This window comes from Sciurus vulgaris (genome assembly GCF_902686455.1).
Source record: "Sciurus vulgaris genome assembly, chromosome: 2".
NCBI lineage: Eukaryota > Metazoa > Chordata > Mammalia > Rodentia > Sciuridae > Sciurus > Sciurus vulgaris.
In genome coordinates this window covers 127,588,385-127,603,327 of record NC_136462.1, presented here as the reverse complement: position 1 = coordinate 127,603,327, position 14,943 = coordinate 127,588,385, and the positions used below count along the sequence as shown (strand labels likewise).

General features: G+C 38.1%; 1 protein-coding gene across 1 annotated transcript in view; it reads left to right on the top strand.

Annotated features, from left to right (window-relative positions):
- Positions 1-14,943, top strand: part of GABRA5 (gamma-aminobutyric acid type A receptor subunit alpha5) — a 76,573-nt gene that overhangs the window by 29,214 nt on the left and 32,416 nt on the right. The window lies entirely within an intron of this gene.

Here is a 14,943-nt window from a genome sequence, read left to right as displayed (position 1 = left end):
ATTCCCACCCCATACCAACTCCTTAAAGAAAGGCTGGCAGAGGTCTGGAACACAGACCCCTCCAGACTCCTCCAGGGTCTGCAGTCAGTTCCAGCACTACCCAGACAACGTCATCACTGAGTCCCCATTCTCATCTGAAAGTTAGGGTGGTCACTGTAGGCATCTCCTTGAGTTGGAGAAAGCATCAGTGAGATGATACAGGTGAAGACTGGTGTGTTCCTCCTGTGTGAAGGTGTTTTAGTCAGTTTTTCTTTTTTCTTTTCTTTCTTTTTTTTTTTGCCTCTATGACCTAAAAAACTGCAAGAATTGTTTTAGAGAAGGAAAAAAGGAAAAGTACATTTGACATTCACTGTTGCAGAGGTCAGGGCTAACTTCATTGCTCTGGACCAGAGGTGGGGCAGAACATCATGGCAGAAAGGTGTGGAGGAGGAAGGCAGCTCAGGTCATAGTAATCAGGAAGCAGAAAGAGAGAGAGAGCTTCACTTATGAGGGACACAATATGAACCCCAAAGATGCCCTCAGAGACCCACCTCCTTCAGCCACACCTACCCTGCCTACAGTTACCTCCCTGTTAATCCCTGTCAGGGGATTAATGCACCGACTAGGCTAAGGCTCTCTTAACCCAATAATTTCACCTCTGAACTTCCCTGCCTTATCTCACACATGAGCTTTTGGGGGACACCTCACATCCAAACCATAACAGAGGGGCTCCTGTCTGTCTCCCCCAAAGACACAACATGCAGTTTTCTCAGACTCAGGTGGTCGTACTTTCCTTGTTACCTTTGTAGAAAAGCTAGTCCCACGTTGCCCAGGATCTTCTGGTCAGAGACTGTTCTGTTTTTCCTCCCCTAAATTTGTTGCCTTTGCTGTTCCTGGTTGTGTGGACCTGGTTTCCTGCACTCTCTGGTCACCAGAACCATCACTTTCCCCTATCTACAGAGAGGCACTGTTTTGAGGCACTGGAAGTGGGTGTTGTGCTCCCCCATAAGGAGTCTGAGCACACATTTTTGGCCTGCTTTGGAAAGGATTGAACTAAGACTTGGGACTTCACCAAAGTGGCATGGACCTAGAGACACAGCTGGGCCAACAGAACATAGGGTTCCTCCGAGACTTTGTCCTCCAGTTTCAGGGCTGCTCTTCAGAAAAATAAGTTGTTTCCATGGGTTTGACTTCTGTTTACTTCTATGCCTTCAGATAAGTACACCCAAGCCTGCTTTTCTTCTCGGTGGACTTCAGACTCCTCTCTTGTGCCCTCTGCTGAGGTCTGAAGCAACCTGGAGTTGTTCTTGCCTTGTAGCTGCTTGCCTAGTTCTTTGTTAACCAGCTGGTTCTGTCTGTTGCTGACCCCTTTCCATCCTTTTTCTGCCACAAGACTCTGGCTCTTCCTTTCTAGTCTCTAGCTACCAAAGCTTGCCCTCCATGCACCCAAGCGCTTTGCCTGTCCCCAGAGGGCTGCTACTGCCATTCAGCTCATGCCTGGCTCTTGTCTTCTCTTATTATTCCCTCTAAATACAGAATCAAAAACAACTGTAAAAGTCTTTCTGATTCCTTACAGGAATTTCTATCATTTTCGGATTTATAGCCCTTGAACTAACTTACAAATTTTGGATTCTACTCTTAACTTTGGTGTAGGCTTTAGAGCTATTCTGCTTGGGTTGAAATCCTAGCTCTGCCACTAATTGATTTCTCCATATGTTATGATAGTAAAAATATCTTTCTCCTAGGGTTGTAAAGATAAGTGAAAAGAGCCTATTCACAGTGCTCAGCCCAGAGGAAATGTCCATTTAGTTCTTGTTGGCCAGGCTGTGTCCATGAGACCCCAGCACGCCTCTTCCTTCCTTCCATGTCAAGGGGTATTGCTCTTCTCCCCACCTCCCTGTTCTCCCTCCTGGGTTATCAATGGACTTCATTCCCACCCTTGGGTCATTCTCCAACCTCACATCATGCTGGAGCCTTGTACCTTTTGACTATTTCTCTGCATTTTATTATACACTTTTCTGTATACATTATACAGAGACCTAAGGATACTTTGGAATATATTTTTCTTCTTTTTAAAGGCTCCAAGTTGTCTTTGTGTTTATGTGTTAATATTGCTCCTGAATAACCATACACTTATTGGTGTCTCTGAATAGGAGCCAAAAGGAGTTTTGTAAAGGATGCCATAATAGGTCTCTGAGATGCGGCATCATTTCTCTCATGAATTCAAAGTTTTAACTCCCTTTTTACATTTCATGATTTAAATCATGATTGAACTAGTTGGAGCAGATACACTCATTGTCCGTCTTGACCTTTGTGCCATTGTTTGTCATGGCAGAAACCCAGACAGGCCACAGGTGAGATGAAATTGAAGTAGGTCTGGTTATGGGTCATTCTGTGGTCCCAAAATTCGTGCTGAAATCCTAAACCCTAGAAGCACAGAATGCAACTGTATTTGGAAACAGGACCCCTGAAGGGGTGATTCAGCTAATGAGGCCATAAGCGTGGGCTCTCATTCCCAGTGATGATGCTGTTCCATGAAGAAGGGATGAGGACACAGACATACGGAGAGGAAAGACCATCTGAGGAAACAAAGAGAAGATGGCCACATGCAGGTCTCAGAGAGAGGCCTCAGGGTGAGCCAGACCTGCTGACACCTTGATTTCAGCTTCTGATGTGTAAGCCACTCCAACTGTTATACATTCTTTGACAGCCCCAGTAGACAAATAAAAATACCTTCAAAAATCTACAAGGCTGTGAAAATGAGTCCTAACTGGTGCTGCATTCACTGCAGAGTGTCCATCTATCAAACCTGACAGGAGTACAAGTTACCCATTGATAACAGTTAAAGTCCTTTGATTTTCCCACTGCTGGGAATGGCCCTGGCACCCTGACACTCTTGCAGTGAGCTGCACATATGCCTGGTAGAGATAAGGCGTGTGGAACCACATGCCTAGTGTCACTCTCCCGGTTACATGTCAGCTCCTCCTCCACAAGAACCTGCTGTGCTACCCAGACAGTGTGGAGTGGTCAGCACCACTTTCAGGGCATCTGCTGCTATGACCTGAGGAGACAGCTGACCTCAGAGGGGCTTTTCAGTACCCATTTTATCACAATGTTTTCTTTAAAAAAAAAAATGCATCTCTTTTTATGTCATTGACCAGGAGCACTAGTATCCTGAGCTGGGTCATTTAAGTGACACATTTCTTCATTCACAAAAGCTCATAGGTCCAGAATATTTACCTAGTCAGTTGCTGGGAGGGATAGACAGTCAGAATGGGTTCTCATCATAGAAAATAGAGCAATTTGAAACGTGCCATGGAAAGAACAAGCATGGAGTCAAACCAAGAATGATACTGAATTGGCAGATAGAAAGCCAAGACCATCCAGGCTGAGGACAGAAACAGAGAAAACTGGCTGCCCGGGGAGTGAAGGCAACAGAAAAAGTGCCCCAAGTCCTTGTGATGCTGCACCACCACTCTGGGGAGGTTGCTCTTGGGCCACCTTCTGAGAATCTTAGTGTATCAAGTGCCATCTACACAGCATGAGCTTCAACACACCCTTCCTATCAGCTTTCCAAAAGGAGACTGTGAGGTCATCATTTGAAACAGTCTAGGTTGCTAAAGCAAAACACATAAAATGGCATAAGTAGCAACTCAAAAGTGCTCCTGTGTTGTCTGAGGCACTCCGATCTGGAAGAAGGGGTTTAGAGATTGAAAGCAGCAGCTTCTATAATGTGGAAGACCCTGGACACAGGCTTTCTCATCACAGTCAGCATGCCCTCTGACCCCTCGGTGAGCCCAGCAAGCTTTTATTGTTCTATTCTCTATTTTATTTATTTAGCCTTTATTGTTTCCTTCCTTCACTTAGCTCTGAGTTTGGTTCATTCTTTTCATTTTAGTTCCTTTGTATGTGAAGTTAGGTTATTGAATTGAGATCTTCCTTCTTAAATGTCAGTGTGTCTGGCTATAAATTCTACTCGGAGAACTAAGATTTCAATGTCCCATACATTTTGATAGGTCATATTTTTGTTTTCATTCAGCTCAAAGTTGTTTTTAACTAAATTCTTTTTTGATGTATTCTTTGACCCATTGATTCTTTAGACGTGCGTTCTTTGTTTTCCACATATTCATGAATTTTTTCAGTTTTCCTTCTGGTACTGATTTCTGGTTTCATTCCATATTGCAGTCATAAGAGATACTTTCTATGATTTCACAATGTTTAAATTTTGAGTCTTGTTTTGTTGCCAGCTGTTCTATCCCAGGCAATGCTTCATACACACTTGAGAACAATGTACATTGTGCCTTTAGTAGATAGAGTGTCCTTTATTTATGTGTCTGTAAGTCCAGGTGGTTTATAGTGCAGCTGAAGTCTCTATTTTCTTTTCAATATTCTCTCTTGATGCTCTACCCATTATTTAAAATGGGATATTGACATCTCACTATTATTATAGAACAGTTCATTTTTCTGTTTGTCATTTTTTTCCATCAGATATTTTTGGGATTCTATTGTGAGGTCCATTTATAATTTCTGTGCATTGTTGATGAATTGAACTTTTTATCAAACTTATACAATATATTTCTTTGTTTCTTATAATGAATTTTGTCCTTAATCTGTCTTTGATTATGGTTTTCATGGAATGCTTTTTCCTTCCTTTCACTTTCAACTTTGTAATGTATTTTGGAACTAAAATGTGCCACTTATTGGCAGTATATAATGAATTTATATTTCTTTATCAATTCTGCCAGTCTTTGCCTTTTAATCAAAGTGTTTAATACATTAATATTTAGTATAATCACTGATAAGGAAGGACTTCATTTTGTTCTGTTTGGTTCTATATGTCTTATTCTTTTTTTGTTCTGTGATTCTTTTGTAACTGCTTTCTTTTGTGTTTATTTTTTTTAACAGCATATCATTTTGATTCCCATTCAGTTATATGTATATTTTAAAATTATTTTCTTAATGTTTTGTCTGGGGATTATGATTTACATCAAAATTTATAACAACTTAGTTTGAATTAATACCAGCTTAGTTTCCATAACATAAGAAAACTTTGCTCCTATGCTGAAACCCCTGTTATGTTGTTAATTGTCACAGATTACATCTTTGTATAAAGTATGGCCATTATTGCAGATTTATAATGATCATTTTACACATTTGTCTTTTAAATCATGTGGGATAAAACAGGGCTTAAAAACTAAAAATATAATAGTATAGTATTGTCTTTTGTATTTACCTAGTAATTTCTGTCATTTGTTTTTTTCAGTGGCTTTGAATTTTTGTCTATTATTATTTTGTTTATTCCTACAGGATTCCCCTTAGCATTTATATGTGGCAAGTCTACTATATGGAAGTTTACTAAGTAATTAATTTCCTAGTTTTTAAAAAAAAATTTAAATAATTTACTTATCTATTTTAAATTTTATAATTGATTTCATTTTACTTTTTCTTAACATGTATTCATTGTACATAATCATGGAATTTGGTGTAGTATATCCATATGTGTATTGAGCATGCCCCATTCAAATTCAATGTTCTTTCTTCCAACTTGTCAAATACTATAAAATAATTTATTTTTCAGATCAGTGTCAGGTTTATAGAAAAATTGAGAATAAGGTGCAGATATTTCCAATATTCTGCATGCCCCCCACAGGCATTGCCTCCCCTCCCCATTAGAGTGGTACATATGTTACAATAGATGAGCCTATACTGACGTCATTATTCCCCTAGGTCCATAGTTTACATTAGGGTCCACTTTTCATGTTATATATTTTATGGATTAGGACAAAATTATAATGAAATGTATCTAGATTATGATATCACAAGGAATATTTTTGCTGCTCTAAAATTCCTCTGTGCCCCACTTTTTAAAATGCCTCCCCCCCCCCAAACCCAGGCAATCACGCATCTTTTCACTGTTTCCACAGTTTTGCCTTTTCCTAGAATGTCAAGTAGTTTGAATCATATGGCATATAACTTTTCTATCTGGCTGTTTTCATTTAGTAATGTGCACTAAAGTTTCCTCCACATTTTCCTCATGGCTTGAAAGCTCATTTCTTTTTAGTACCAAATAATATTCTATTGCTATGTCTGGATGTAATATGGTTTGTTCATTCACCTATGAAAGGACATCTTAGTTGCTTCTAAATGTTAGCAATTGTGAATAAGGCTGCTGTAAACATTCATGTGAAGGATTTTGTGTAGACACAAATTTTGAGTCCTGTGAATAAACACTGAGGATCACAATACTAGATCCTATGATAAGATTTTTTTCTATTTTTGTTACAAGTACCAAGATATCTTCCAAAGAGGCTGGCTGGATGATTTTGTATTTACACCAGCAAAAACTGAGAATTTCTTTTTCTCCACATGCTTTCCAGCATTTGGTATCATCAGTGTTCTGAAATTTGATCATTTTAATAAATGTTTGGTGATATCTCATTTCAATTTGCATTTCCCTGATAACATATGATGTGAGTATTCTATGCTTGTTTGTCCTCTCTATATCTTTTTTGGTGAGGTATTTCTAAGGTTGATTTTTTAAACCACATTTTAATTGGGTTGTTTTCTTTTTGTGGTTGAAATATTCTGCATGCCCTCTTGTGTATTTTGGTTAACAATTCTTTGTCAGATATGTCTTTGCAATTTGTTTCTCCCAATCTGTGACTTGTGTTTTCATTTTCTCACAGACCATAAATTTTTAATTTTAATGAATTTCACCTTATCAGTTCTTTCTTTCATGGAGATTACCTTAGTTATCAAATCTGAGATGTTCTTACCAAACTCAAGGTCATTTATTCTCATAAAATAAATTCATTCATTAATTCTTATAGGAGATTCATAGTTTTGTATTTACCATTTGGTCCTGTGATCTATTTTGAATGGGATTTTATGATGTCCATTTGTCCCAGCATCAATTGTTGAAAGATTATGGTATTGCCTTTGCTCTATTGTCAAATATTAGTTGACAATATTTTGTGAGTCTGTGTCTTCACTCTTTCCTTGTCCATTAATCTCTTTGTATCTTGTTTCACAAATTCTACACTTACTTGATTACTGTCTGTCTATCTATCTATCTATCTATCTATCTATCTATCTATCTATCTATCTATCTATCTAGTGGTACTGAGGATCAAGTCCAAGGCCTCATGCATTCCAGACAAGTGCTGTACTAATGAGCCACATCCTCCATCCACTGTTGCTTTATAATAAACCTTGAAATTTGGTACTGTCACTCTTCCTACTTTGTTCTTTAATCTTATGCCAGATATTCAGAATGTTTCATCTATCCAGAAAATTTTAGAATCAATTTGTTCAAATCCATAAAATAACTGTATGGGGTTTTAGTTGAAATTGCATGGAGTGTGTAGATCAAGTTGAAAAGAGTTGATATCTTAACAATATTGAATTCTTTTATACATGAAGGTGGAATTTCCCTCCATTTATTGAGTTCTTCGATTTCTTTCATCAGTCTTCTTGTTTTCCTCATGTACACCTTTGTTAGATTTTTGCATAAATATTTCATTTTTGGATGGCAAGATGCCTTTCATTTAAATTTCATTTGTTCATTGCTGATATATGAGACAGTGATTGAATTTTGCATATCAATCTTGGATCCACTAACTTCAATTCATTTGCATATTAGTTCCAGGAGCTTATTTTTATTGTTGATTCTTAGACAATCATGTCATCTGTGCTTAAGGGCAATTTAATGAATTTCTTTTCAGTATGAAGATATCTTTAAATTCCTTTTCTTATCCTATGTAATTAGCTAGGGTTTCTAAAATTATGTTGAAAAGGTGTTGAGAGAAGACATCTTTGCTCTGTTCTGAACTGAGAAGCAAACTTTGAACCTCTCTCCATTAATTGTGCTAACGACAGGGTTTTTGTAGATAATTTTGTCATGTGAAGGAAATTCCCCTATAGTCTTAGTTTACTGTAAGGTTTTGTCATGGGTCGTTGGATTTCATCAAATGCCTTTTCTGCATCTGTTTGTAAGATTGTACAATTTTTCTTTAGCTTGTTGATCTGATGGATTACATTAATTGATTTTTTTAATGTTTTCTCAGTGACCTTTTATCTAGAATATCTTAAATTCTCCTTAATGTTGAAGGATAATTTTACTGGAAATAGAACTCTTGGTTGATAGTTTTTTCTCTTCCAACACATTAGTACTCCATTGCACTACCTCTTCATCATTTCTGACGAAAATCATCAATTATCTTGTTAAGGAACTTTTGTGCATGATGTATTACTTCTTTGCGACTTCATGATTCTTTCTTCATCTTTGTCTTTTGACAGTTTAATTATAATGAATTTTAATCTGGATCTATTTTGATTTTATCCTACTAGGAGCTCATTGGGCTTCTTTGATATTAGATTTATATTCTTCATAAAATTTGAAACTCTTTGAGCCACTATTTTTCTTCAATTATTCCTTCTCCCCCTTCCTCCCTTTCTCTTGTTCTGGGACTTCCTGTATGCTTAATTTGGTACTGTTGGTAGTGTCCTGGACCTCTCTTAGACTCTGTTCACTTTCCCTTATTCTTTTTCTACTTCTGCTTCTCAGACTGAATAATTTCATTTCACTTTACCTCCAAGTTTGATGGATATTTTTCATTCTACTGTCGAAACTCTCCAGCAAATTGTTTCCTTCAGTTGTGTTTTTTGTTTTGTTGTCTTATTTTTATTTTATTCATTTATTTATATGTAGTGCTGAGAATCAAACTCAGTGCCTCACACATGCTAGGCAAATGCTCTACTGCTGAGCCAATAGCCCAGCCCTGTTGACTTGCTTTTGACCTCCAGAATTTCTTTCTGGTTCTCTCATAACTTCCCACTCTCTGTTTGTACTCTGTATGTTTAGATATTGTTCTCTATGCTTCCTTTATTACTTTATGCATGGTGTTCCTTTGCTCTTTGGTATCTAAGACAATTGGTTTAATGTGTCTCCTAGAAGTGTAATATCTTTGTGTTCTCAGGGACAGTGTTCTGTTAATTTTTGTTTTCACTTTAAATAGACTATCTTTGTTTCTTCATGTGCCTCTTCTTCTTTTTTTTTTTTATTAAAATAGGCATTTTGTTTATTACAATGTGGTCACTCTGGAAATTCTATCCTCTCCACCCCTACTGTTTGTTGTTTGTGCTTGTTGTAGGTGTTGTATGCTTGGTGAGGTTTTTTGTTTTTCATTAATTTTGTAAATTCTGTATTGTTCGTCATGTGGGGCCATGGTTTCTTTAGCTTAGTGGTTACATAGTTATACGACAGATTTTTAAATGCCTTGAATCAAAATGAAAATCACCTCCTCTCCCACGGGGGACAAAAAAATAAAAAAAATAAAAAAAACCTTTCCCAGTCATTGCAGATAGATTTTAAACAAATGCTGTCTGGGAAAGAACATCGGTCTGGAAAATCTCTAATGAAAGCAAAACAAAGGCAAAGAAACTCCAGACAGATCCAAAGAAGTGATGGGCATTGTTTGAGAATAAGGTTCCTATTGCTCCTATTACCAGCCACCTGCACCAGGAGGGGGGCTGCCATTGCCAAGTCTTATGGTAGAGTTGGAGAGCAGGGGATGGTACCAGGTAAGTTAAAATGCCACAGAACTTGTTTGCTGGAGTGCAGGTGCTTTTGTCTACATTGAGTATTCCTCTAGCTATTGTAAGATTTTTTTTTTTTTTTGTAGGTTCCAGAATTCAAACAAAGGTTGATGATTTTAATTTTTGCCAGGTTGTTCTGGCTGGACAGACTTTTGGAGTTCCCCAATCTGCTGATGTTGCTGATATTACCTTTACTTCTTCCCAAGAGTTTTTAAAACATCTACTGTATGTCATGCATTGTGATACATATTTGACATTGGTGTGTCAGTACCTTCAATGGTACTGTGAGATAGCTTCTTTATAGTGGAATCTGTGCTCCAGAATTTTGAGTCATAGCAGCTGGATCTGTTTGATCCCACGGACTTGTCCATCTGCTTTCTTCTGTGTCATGCTATTCATTGCCTTATGCTCTATGCTTGAAGAAATACCTCAAAGAATTTCTCAAAGTTAAACTTTGAATTTCATTTTGAGAAAGAAACTCCTTTGCATATTTGTGATATTCCTCTTTTTCAGCAATTTTCATTGTTCAGGTTTATGTTTATTTTCCCACATTTGACCTGTTAAGGCATATTTATTGCTGAGTATATGACTATACATAAAAAATTAAACACTGTAGCATCCATCATTATGATGCCTTCTTGAGGACATGAGTAATAAAAAAAGAAACTGATATTAATCAAAACGGATCAATAAAGTGTATGTCCCTGTTGGATAAGAAATATGTTAGCTTTTCAAAATTATCAAACTTATGCTAATTTCCCAACATCAATAACAGCTGCTGACATCTTTCCAACAGTTGAAGGGGAATGAAAATTCTAATAAATAGTGCAAACCTCAATGAAACTTTTTAGTCCAGTGTAATTCTGATGATTGGTGTCACATACATCCCTAATATAGTCAAGCATGAAATAAATTGGCCATAAAACAACTTATGAATTCTGTAACTCAAGCTGGAAGTGAGTTGTAGAATTTGGATCCATTTCCAAAAAGACATTCTTGTCATCTCAATAGTCAGATTTTTAAAGCATGGAATGCTATGATCGTACAAATGAAAACATGAATCATTTTAACATAATCTTTCCTGAAAAGACTTTAAAATTTCAAATAATTGCCTAAGTTCTGTTTTTTTTTAGAAGACTGTGTTCCCCAAATTTAAATTCCATTATGTTTACAATAAGTACTATGCACTTTATCCCGGCTCTCTATTGCTTACTATTACTTTCCCACCTCAGCAGCCCCTGCTGCACTTCTTTTCACTTTTTTTTTAATCACAGGCAAAACCCCTACCTTGGATTTGGATGGGTTCAGGGTTAGTGCTAAGGCAAAAATTCCCAAGGAGCTCGGCAAACCAGGACAAGTATAATGCCCAGCTCCTGAATCTAGACCTATAGTACCTACCTGAATCAAACACGATTAGCGTGGATCAACAACCATCACAGAACACAAACAGTGCACACACCAGTCATTGAAAAGACGGGCATCGGTCAGCCTGGCAATGATCTTCCTGCTGAAGCACACACTGTTCTTGACTTATCAATGTTTATAGTTTTAAATGTTCAGTTTTTATGTAGTTAATTAAGCTTCAGAATGCATTTTGCTTAAAAAATAATTTTCTAAATTATAGTGGTCCCATGAACATTGGCAATTCCTGACAGGCACACAAATAATACAAGTGGTACATCATGTTAGTGATTGTTTATAAGAAAACAAATGTGTTCCTATGTGCTTTTCTTTAGTAAACAATTTTGGATTTTTTTCCCCTAAGTGGAGGTGTGTAAGGGAGAAAACTCCTGTAGGGCAGAATTTGAGCATCAGGCAGCATACCTAGGGAGGTTTCTGAAGGAGAAGCAAGAATATCTGTATTTCTAGTACTGTTGACTTAAATTTTTATACACACACATGTGCCTGCACACACACACACACACACACACACACACACACACACACACACACACCATACTTGCCCCTTATTATGGGAGGGTTGGTTCCAAAGATGCCACAGATACCAGAATATTCCACAGATATCAAAATCCTTGGACATGCAAGTTCCTTATATAAAATGGTGTTTGTATAAAACCTACGTACACATCTTTTCATGTACTTTAAATCACTTGTGGATTAGTTACAATTCCAAACACAATGTAAATGCTATCTAAATCATTGTTATACTGTTTTGTTTAGGAAATAATAACAAGGAAAAGTCTACATGTCCAGTGCAGATGCATTTTTTTTTTTCAGAATATTTTTGTTCCATAGTTTATTGAATTCTCAGATGTAGAAGCTGTGGGTTCAGAGGGCTGACTGTGTCTGTGTATGTATGTGCGCTCACGCCCATGTGCATTCCAGTTCTTTGTAATTGAATATGTGGATAAATGTCTCTTCATTTGCCAATCTTCAGAGGAGTCAAATGCAGGAAAAATGAGTATGTGATTCTTTCAGTGCCCCCTCGTCATAGCACAAAATGTCCTTCTTATACATGGTGTGGATCTACAGTTCCAGTACATCTCAGGATGTGACTCAGGGACAGAGCCAGGAGAATTCTGTGGCTGCCTCCCTGCTGGAGTGTTGAAAAGCCCTGCTCAGCCTTGTACAGGTGTGGGTAAACCAGGGGCATCGCACGAGGCCAGAGTGCAATGAACCTGCTCCTCCTGTGATGCCAGGTGGGCAGTGCCAGTGCCACAGCACCTCCAAACCCTGCAGCTTTCAGATGAGTGTGATTCTGGGGAGTAGGAGGGCACCCAAATGAAGCATTGGTGTGTTCTTTAGGACTCAAGGCTGGAAAAGCATCATGACCAAATTAAACATTGTTTCTTTTCCATAGCATCAGTCATTTTACACAGGTTAACATTGACTTTCAGAACTTCCCAAATACATTTCAAATATTGCCTGAGAGTCACTGGTAACATCTTTATGGAAAGTCATGCTTCATCTGTGTGGTTTCAGTGAGGCATGGAATGCTGGCCACCGTTCACCGGGTCAGGATGCTGTGTGAGGTACCGATTTCATTAACCAAGTCTGTATTTTCATTGAACTGAACACTTTGTATTTAAAAATTAGCTAATATTTCCAAATTTCTTTGTCAACTTTGTTGAACACTTCCATGGGGGGGCATGAGGGTGCAGCTCCATAGTAGAGCATTTGCCTAAGCATGTGTGAAGCCCTGGGTTCAACCCCTAGAACCCCAAAACAACAACAAAGGACTTAGGGCACATTTAGCATAGTTGCAACTGGTTGTTCAATTCATAAATATTGTTTCTATTTTATTTTACGGAAATTGCTCTAGAATTTTCCTACTGTTGCTATAACAAATTGCCACACAGTTGCTTTCGATTTATTGTCTCAGAGTTCTGGAGGTCAGAAGTCTGAAATGTGTCTCCCATGGCCAACGAGCTGCTGGCCGTGCTGCTTTCCTTCTGGGTTCTCTAGGAAGGATCCCATTTGTCTTTCCCTGCTTCTGGAGGCTGCTTGCTTTGATGGGTTACAGTCCTGCTCATTCTCCTCTCTGCTGTCTGCCTCTAGTACTACCCTTTCTCTTTCCAGTAGCCTTGCAATGATGATATTGGGCCCACCAGGATAATCCAAGATAGTGTCTCCATTTTTAAGAATTCTAACTTTTTAATCACAATTATTAAAGCATATGAATGTGTTTCACTGTGACATTTCTGCATAGGCATATGTCATGCTTCGAGCATGTCCTCCCTTTCTTGCCCTCTTGCCTCTCTACCCAAAGTTGCTCTTCCCTTTCCTGAATAGTTAGTTCCTCTTTTACTTGCAGGTTATCTTTTTTTTTAGTTTCCACATATGAGAAAAAGCATGGAATACATGTCTTCATAAGTCTCACTTGTTTCACTTAACATTATGTCCATCTTTTGTCCTGCAAATGACATAATTTGCCTTCTTCTTCATGGATGAATGATGCTTTGCTGTATGTATGTGTATATATATATATATATATATAGTATTTTCTTTATCTGTCATTTCTTGAGGGGCATCTAGAGTGATCCCACATCTTGGTTATTGTGAATAGAGCCATAATAAACATAGGTCTGCAAGTATTCAAGAGCCTTCACTGAGTCATATGTGAAATGTCACTTTTGCTTTAGAAGGACATATTTACAGGTAGGAAGGATTAGGTAGGATTAGGGACATTATTTTGCCTGCCACATCCACAATCTCAACCCCCAAAACTTATGTCCATCCCACCAGCAAAATACATTAACTAACTCCATCCACATATCCTCAAAAGACTGGACACATTATAGCATCAAGTTAATATACAAACTCTCAACTAAAATTTATCAGCTCAAAAGTTCCAAATCTCATCATCTGAATCATCTAAATCAGCTTTGGGTGAGGATCTGCTATGATTTATCTTGAGGCACATTTCCTCTACATCTGTGAATTTGGAGAACCAGGAAACCGCAGCTATTTGCTCCAAAAATGCAATACTGGGACAGACGTAGGGGAACAGTAATAGACCTTCCCATTTGAAATGAGAGGAAATGGTAGGGAAAAAAAAGTGCCATTTCCAAGCAATTTCTAAATCCAGCCATGAAGATGACATTAGGTTTCAAGGCCTGGCACTAAACCTCTGTGATCTGAGGCTCTCCCCTGTGTGTCTGAGGTTGTAGCCTTGGAGCCTCCTTCCTATTCCATGAGGGTAGCACATATTTACAGCTGAGTGTTGCCAACCTGTTCCCTGCCTCTAGGGTTTGGGAGTCTGGCACCTTCTTTCATTTTGTCTTCATCTGTCCCTTTCAGTCCAATTTGGCAGTGTTTCTGCTGATGTAAAGTTCTTGAGAATCTCATGGGCCTCCCATAAATATCCCAAGTGGTCATGCCATTAGACAAGCAGCTCCTGTATACATATTCATGGATAATCCCCTCTTCATTCCTGGCTTCCACTTACATGGCTGAGGAACCCATAAGTCACATATCTAATAATCTCAAAAAGGCCTCTGTGTCTTTCTGAGGCATGAGCAAAATGTCGTCCTACCATTCCCTTGTTTTGCTCTGAAGACCATGCCATTCTGGCAGTGAATATCATAATTATAGCTGTTTTTTGCAACCTGGATAAGCCAAGAGTTATCCAAATCATCAATTCTGGCTCCTTTTTTCTTGGCGACTTTTCACTCCATCTCTCTTTCCTACTCCTCACTTTTTACTGTGAGAAGAAGAAAGAAAGCAGGCCACAATTTCAACACTTGGCTTGGAAATCTCGTGTCGGCATGAAGTTTCATCATTGCGTTAGTTTCTTGTGACTTCTAGGACAAATTGCTGCAAACTCAGTGTCATTAAACAACACAAATTCATTCTCTCAAACTTCTGGAGGCCACAAATCTGAAATCAGGAGCAAAATCAAGATGT